The sequence below is a fragment of the Bombina bombina genome, chromosome 7 (genome assembly GCF_027579735.1).
Source record: "Bombina bombina isolate aBomBom1 chromosome 7, aBomBom1.pri, whole genome shotgun sequence".
In the NCBI taxonomy this organism is placed as follows: domain Eukaryota; kingdom Metazoa; phylum Chordata; class Amphibia; order Anura; family Bombinatoridae; genus Bombina; species Bombina bombina.
In genome coordinates this window covers 542,229,292-542,237,114 of record NC_069505.1, presented here as the reverse complement: position 1 = coordinate 542,237,114, position 7,823 = coordinate 542,229,292, and positions in this window count along the sequence as shown.

Below are 7,823 nucleotides of genomic sequence, written 5' to 3'. Positions count from 1 at the left end.
AACATAGATTTGCCCTCAAATGGTTAGACTTTAGTAAATTATATAAAAATAATACACAAACGCAGCTTATGTCTCCTCTATAAAAAATAGATACATATGAGTAGTTGATAAAATGAACAGGTTTTCTATTATCTTTTCCCTCCCCTCCCTTTTTTTTCCCTCTCTCTCTCTCTTTTTCTTCTGCTTCTCTCCCCCCAACCTGTTGCGCCCTTCGGCCTCCACTAAGAAATTAATATTTTGACTCCAGAGGTTTTTTCATTTTCTACCGGAAAAAAAAATAATAATCTTTTTTTTAAGGTCAATGCAAAATATATTTCTATATAACACAAGTGTCATATGAAGAGAATATGTTTAATCGTTGTACTTATATGTTATACTTACTTATCAGTACTATACAATGTTGATGAAGACGTACACAACCTGACTTAGCTATTGTTAATCAATGATGATATTATTGAAGTTTGAAGCTTTGTATCTATACTAAATTTTGTTAGATCGCTTGAAGATTATAAATAAAGAAAAAGGACTTTTCTAAAAGTGCGGTACTGACGTTGCGTGATGGCCAAAAAGGTGTGCGTTACACCTATACCTACAAGACTTGTAATAGCGGCGTTAAAGAAAAAGGAGCGTTATGAAGCATAACTATGCTTTTTCACTCATAACGGAAAACTCGTAATAGAGCTAAATGTATTTTATTGTGAAGAGATATCTTTAAGTAGGAAAAAAAGGGGGATTGGTTAGCGCTCCAAAAACAGGAGCAGTCTGACTAGAGTTTGTAATTTGAAAAAGTGATTAAATATCACGGGGTCGATCCGATAAAAATCGTCGCCCGCAAAAGCCGGCGACGCCAATATTTGCGCTGGTTTGGTATCCTATATACGGCGTAACCTAGAAGTTACGCCCGTATATTTCTGCCGTTGCCCGTAGTTTTTTGGGCTATAGGCAGGTATACCAAACCAGCGCAGTTTGGTATCCAATATGCAGCGTAAGGACTTACGTGGCGAAAATGGAGAAATCTTACTCCATTTTCACCTCGCCACAAAAAGCAGCCGTAAGAAGCCTTATGCTGACTATTGGAGCCCCGTAACTCCCTAAACTAACTAGAAAATAAACCTAACACCTAACGCATGCGCAATGTCTATCTACCTGTCACCCGCGATCTGCTAAATAAAACCTAACACCTAACGCATGCGCAATGTCTATCTACCTGTCAACCGCGATCCCCCCCCCCCGAAATCCCTAATAAAGTTATTAACCCCTAAACCGCCGCTCCCGGACCCCCCCGCCATCTACATGAACTAACCCCCTACTGTGAGCCCCTAAAACCACCGCCATCTACCTTATCTATCGCCTAATGTGAACCCCTTACACCGCTGTCATCTACCTTATCTATCCCCTAATGTGAACCCCTTACACCGCTGTCATCTACCTTATCTATCCCCTGATCTGACCCCTTACACCGCCGCCACCTATATAAAAAATATTAACCCCTAATCTAATCCCCCTATACCGCCGCCAGCTATATTAATATTATTAACCCGTAATGTAAGCCCCTTACACCGCCGCCATCTCTATTAAAATGATTAACCCCTAATTTAATCTACCTACCCCACCGCCAGCTATGTTATCTATATTAACCCTAAGTATATTATAGCTAATATAGGTATTACATTATATATATTAACTATATTAACCCTAATTATATTAGGGATAATATAGTTAATATAGTTACTATAGTATTTATATTAACTATATTAACTCTATCTAACCCTAACACCCCTAACTAAATGTATATTAAATTAATCTAATTAATTTATAAACTAAAATATTCCTATTTAAATCTAAATACTTACCTATAAAATAAACCCTAAGATAGCTACAATATAATTAATAATTACATTGTAGCTATGTTAGGGTTAATATTTATTTTACAGGTAAATTGTTAACTATTTTAACTAGGTATAATAGCTATTAAATAGTTATTACCTATTTAAGAGCTACCTAGTTAAAATAATTACCCAATTACCTGTAAAATAAATCCTAACCTAAGTTACAAATACACCTACACTATCAATCAATTAAATAAACTACAAATATCTATCTAAAAATACAATTAAATTAACTAAACTAAATTACAAAAAAAACAAACACTAAATTACAAAAAATAAAAAAAAGATTACAAGATTTTTAAGCTAATTACACCTATTCTAAGCCCCCTAATAAAATAATAAAGCCCCCCAAAATAAAAAAAAATTCCCTGCCCTATTCTAAATTAAAAAAAAGTTCAAAGCTCTTTACCTAATCCAGCCCTTAAAAGGGCCTTTTGTGGGGCATGCCCCAAAGAATTCAGCTCTTTTGCATTTAAAAACATATACAATACCCCCCCATTACAACCCACCACCCACATACCCCTATTCTAAACCCACCCAAACCCCCCTTAAAAAAGCCTAACACTACCCCCGTGAAGATCTCCCTACCTTGTCTTCACCACACCGGGCCAAACTCCTCATCCGATCCAGGCGATGTCTTGCTCCAAGCGGCAAAGAAGAATTCTTCCTCCGGCGATGTCTTGCTCCAAGCGGCAGCAAAGTCTTCTTCCTTCCGGCAGCATCTTCCATGAAGCGGCATCTTCAATCTTCTTTCTTCGCTCCGCCACCGCGGAGCATCCATCCCGGCCGACGACTGAACGGCGAATGAGGTACCTTTAAGTGACGTCATCCAAGATGGCGTCCGCCGAATTCCGATTGGCTGATAGGATTCTATCAGCCAATCGGAATTAAGTTAGAAAAATCTGATTGGCTGATTGAATCAGCCAATCAGATTCAAGTTCAATCCGATTGGCTGATTGGTTCAGCCAATCGGATTGAACTTGAATCTGATTGGCTGATTGAATCAGCCAATCAGATTTTTCTACCTTAATTCCGATTGGCTGATAGAATCCTATTCGGCGGACGCCATCTTGGATGACGTCATTTAAAGGAACCTCATTCGTCGGGAAGTCGTCGTGCCGGAAGGATGCTCCGCGGCGGAGGAGCGAAGTAAGAAGATTGAAGATGCCGATTTGCTTGAAGACGTCGCCGATGGAAGAAGACTCTCTGCCGCTTGCTTCAAGACATCGCCCGGATGGAGGAAGACTTCACTGCCGCTTGCTGGAACACATCACCTGGATCGGTTCGGCCCGGCTGGGTGAATACAAGGTAGGGAGATCTTCAGGGGGGTAGTGTTATGTTTATTTAAGGGGGGTTTGGGTTAGATTAGGGGTATGTGGGTGGTGGGTTGTAATGTTGGGGGGTGGTATTGTGCTTTTTTTTGCAGGCAAAAGAGCAGTTTTCTTTGGGGCATGCCCCCACAAAAGGCCCTTTTAAGGGCTGGTAAGGTAAAAGAGCTTTGAACTATTTTTAATTTAGAATAGGGTAGGGATTTTTTTTATTTTGGGGGACTTTATTATTTTATTAGGGGGCTTAGAATAGGTGTAATTAGCTTAAAAATCTTGTAATCTTTTTTTTATTTTTTGTAATTTAGTGTTTGTTTTTTTGTAATTTAGTTTAGTTTATTTAATTGTATTTTTAGATACTATATAATTAGGGTTAATATAGTTAATATAGTTGGCGGCGGTGTAGGGAGATTAGATTAGGGGTTAATACATTTATTATAGGTGGCCGCGGTGTAGGGGGATGTAGATTGTAGTCAAAAGAGCAGTTTACTTTGTGACAAAGCCCCGCCAAAAGCCCTTTTAAGGTCTGGCAAAAGAGCTGTTACTTTGGGGCAATGCCACGCAAAAAGCCCTTTTCAGGGCTATTTGTAGGGTTAGACTTAGGTTTAGTGGTAGGGATAGTTTAGTATTTTAGGGGTTGAATAATTTAATATAGATGGCGGCGGGGTAGGGGGATTAGATTAGGGGTTAATAATTTTAAAATAGATAGCGGCGGGGTAGGGGCTCACTTTAGGGGGTAGGTAAGGTAGATGGCGGCGGTGTTAGGGGCTCACTTTAGGGGGTTATAGATTTAATATAGCTGGTGCCGGTTTAGGGGTTAATAACTTTATTAGGTAGCGACGGTTAAGGGGTTAATACATATTTTATTGTTAGGCTAGTGAGGGGGGATAGCGGATAGAGGGTTAGACGTGTCGGGCTATGTTAGGGAGGCGTGTTAGACAGTGCGGGCTATGTAAGGGAGGCGTGTTAGACAGTGCGGGTGATTTAGACTTTAGTCAGGTTTTGTAGGCGCCGGCAGTTTCTAACGTGCAGCAAGTCACTGGCGACGCCAGAAATTTGTACTTGCGCAGATTTCAGGACATCGCTGGTTTGTCAGACTTACGGCACGTTAGCATCTGACGGCGCCATATATGGGATAGCTCGAGTTGTGAGCTGAAACTGCGGGCGACGCAAACTACGATCTATATCGGATCGCGCCCCACATCTCTAAGAAATAATATCAAAATATTGCTAAAAATATATACAATTTATTTGTAGATTTCTAAAAACAAACAGAGATGTGCCGGCACAGGTGTCTCAAATAATAAATGATAAAACAATCATAAAATGATAAAAAAAAAATTCTAACATATATTGCTAGTATAAAACAGTTAAATGAAATAAATGTTAACATATGCCGCAAAACATTGGGTAAATAAAGAGGTATGTCAATGGACGATATGAGGGAAATAAGTTTATAAATATCCCTTAAAGGGACAGTCTACACCAGAATTTTTATTGTTTTAAAAGATAGATAATCCCTTTATTACCCATTCCCCAGTTTTGCATAACCAACACAGTTATATTAATATAATTTTAACCTCTGTGATTATCTTGTATCTAAGCCTCTGCAGACTGCCCCTTTATTTCAGTTCTTTTGACAGACTTGCAGTTTAGCCAATCAGTGCCTGCTCCCAGATAACTTCACGTGCACCAGCACAGTGTTATCTATATGAAATACGTGAACTAACACCCTCTAGTGGTGAAAAACTGTTAAAATGCATTCTGAAAAGAGGTGGCCTTCAAGGTCTAAGAAATTAGCATATGAACCTCCTAGGTTAAGCTTTCAACTAAGAATACCAAGAGAACAAAGCAAAATTGGTGATAAAAGTAAATTGGAAAATTGTTTAAAATTACCTGCTTTATCTGAATCATAAAAGTTTATTTTGGCCTAGACTGTCCCTTTAAGGAGTGTGTTCCGTGAACAGTGAGATAATGAAATTATATAATTCAGAAATAATCCTCTGATAATGAGTAAGAGAAAGTTCAGAGTCAGCTGCAAATAGCGGCGTTACCTTGAGAAGAGTGTTTCTGTTTTCAGGATACAGTTGCGGTTTCGTCAACCGGATGTTTAAACAATACTCCTCTTGAATGTCCTCCGAATGGGTGTGAGGCAAAGTCTTTTCTTTACTGGTTTTCTAGATGCTGGGCTTTTCATGACGATCTGTGTTTAGTTTATAACGTCTCTAAGCCTTAAGTTAGAAGCCTCCTGACACTTGTGAAAGTTTACAGGGTATACTCCAGCACGAACTGTGGTTTCCAGTTTGAGCAGAGTGAAGGAACTTCGAGTGGGTGTTAGGGTCTGTATCATATAGGCGCTCCAACGGTAAAATGTGTACCTGTCCCTCAATTTTTTGCACTAAGGGATACTTTGACACCCGTTCAGCCTAATGCACTAATCCACTAGTGTAAGTTCTGCAGGTGATAGAGAGAAAGCTTCCATGTGTTTGGCTGTCTATCAGCTTTTATCAAGATGCTCACCTGTACAAAAGTATCCTATTTTAAAGCCTTACATGCTTAATTGGTGTTTGATAGAAAACCAATGTGACCAAAGGGCGTCCGTGAAGTTCATTGCATAGTTTTACAAGCTGGAAATCCTTAAATTTGTATTCCAGCTTCTCTTTGTGATTTAACCCTTAGGTGGTTATCTGAATACCAGATTTATTTACATACATATGTTGAGCTTAAAAATATACTACAAGTTGCGAAACAAACGTATCAGTATTTTCATCAGTATTATAGTGTTATAGTTAATCACCTTTTACTTATTTGTTGGGGACTTTTAATCAATCCAAAAATAAGTTAGAATTAATAGTCTGGACCTAAGAGTTGGCTCACGGAACACACTCCTTAAGGGACATTTATAAACTTATTTCCCTCATATCGTCCATTGACATACCTCTTTATTTACCCAATGTTTTGGGGCATATGTTAACATTCATTTTTTTATTCTAGCAACATATGTTAGCATTATTTATTATCAGTTTGTTGCATTTAAGACATTTTATGATTGTTTTTTCATTGATTATTTAAGTCATCTGTGCCGGCACATCTCTGTTTGTTTTTAGAAATCTACAAATAAATTGTATATATTTTTAGTAATATTTTGATATTATTTCTTAGAGATGTGATATTTAATCACTTTTTTAAATTACAAATTCTAGTCAGACTGCTCCTGTTTTTGGAGCGCTAACCCATCCCCCCTTTTTTCTTACATTTGCTTTCTATCACACATTTTTGAGAGATTAGAGTGATTTTTTGGCTTTAGCTTGTTTCTGACAGTTTAGAATAGCTTTCACACATCCACTTATCCTTTTGTCCCAAGAGATAACTTTAAATAATATATATATATTACCAGATATGTTAGAATATGTGAGAGAAAGAAGAAACACCTTTCAAAATAAAAAACAAAGAGTGCTATAATTAGAGGGAGGCTTCTGCCTAATCAACTTTTAAAAATCACCAATTAAAACTGGGGTAGAAATTACAGTTATTTATGCCTGATATATTTTGTTATATGTTTTCAGGCATCTTGCATGTAAAGTTGCTATTAATAATAGTGGCATCTATAATCTTCATTCATGCTACAACCTTTAATGAATCCTTTTTCATTTTGAGTATGTTGAGTGTCGTAGATGAAGTGTCCTTATTTTTTCTTTTCTTCAGATCTGGTCACCCTACTCTGAAAGTACATTTAGTGATAGCACACATTATTACTGAAGCTGGTTAAAAAAAAATAAAAATAAAAATAAAACATATTAAAAAGAGATGTTACAAAAAAAATGACTTATCTGTGAATTTGAAAATAAATAAATGATGTATGAAAAGAGGAGATCAGACTGCCAGTTTCATTTCTAAGGTTTAAGATAACCCACCATCATATGACTAAAAAAATAAATTAAAAAATAAATATATATATATATATTTGCAACAATGTTAGAAACAGCCCTTACCTGCTAGCAGGAATATGCACCCAGCGCTTCTCTAGTCTGTGGCCAGAGCAGGGTCTTTAATAGGGTTTACGGCTCTCTTGTCAATCTGAGATCATGTTCTAGCAACACTCAATACCCTGAGGATTTGTGTTTTCCTAAGACACAGCACAGGTCACTGGAGGTAATGAAACCCCTGAAGTGTAATCATTTTCTAAACTCTTGTTCTATGTCCATAGCGGCTGTAATAGGTTCTAATAATAGTCATGCTGTGCAATGCTTAAATAATGTAATACTGTTGCATCATCAGGCAGGTTTTTAATAGTATTCTTCCAATTTTTTTTATGGATCAGATTAAACTTTCCAATTTACTTCTATTATCACATATGTTTTTGTGGTATCCTTTGTTAGAAAACAGGTAGGTTGGCTCAGGAGTATGCACTTGTCTGGAGAACTAAACAGCAGCATTTTTGCAAGAATGCTCTTAAAATTGTGTGGATACAGCAGTTCATGCATGTGCCCTCTGCATACCCAGATATTCTCTTCAATAAAAGAGGTCAAGAGAAGAAGTAAATTTCAAACTTTTTTCAAATTGTATGTTTTATCTGAATCATGAAACAAAGAAAAATGGTAGTGGAGGG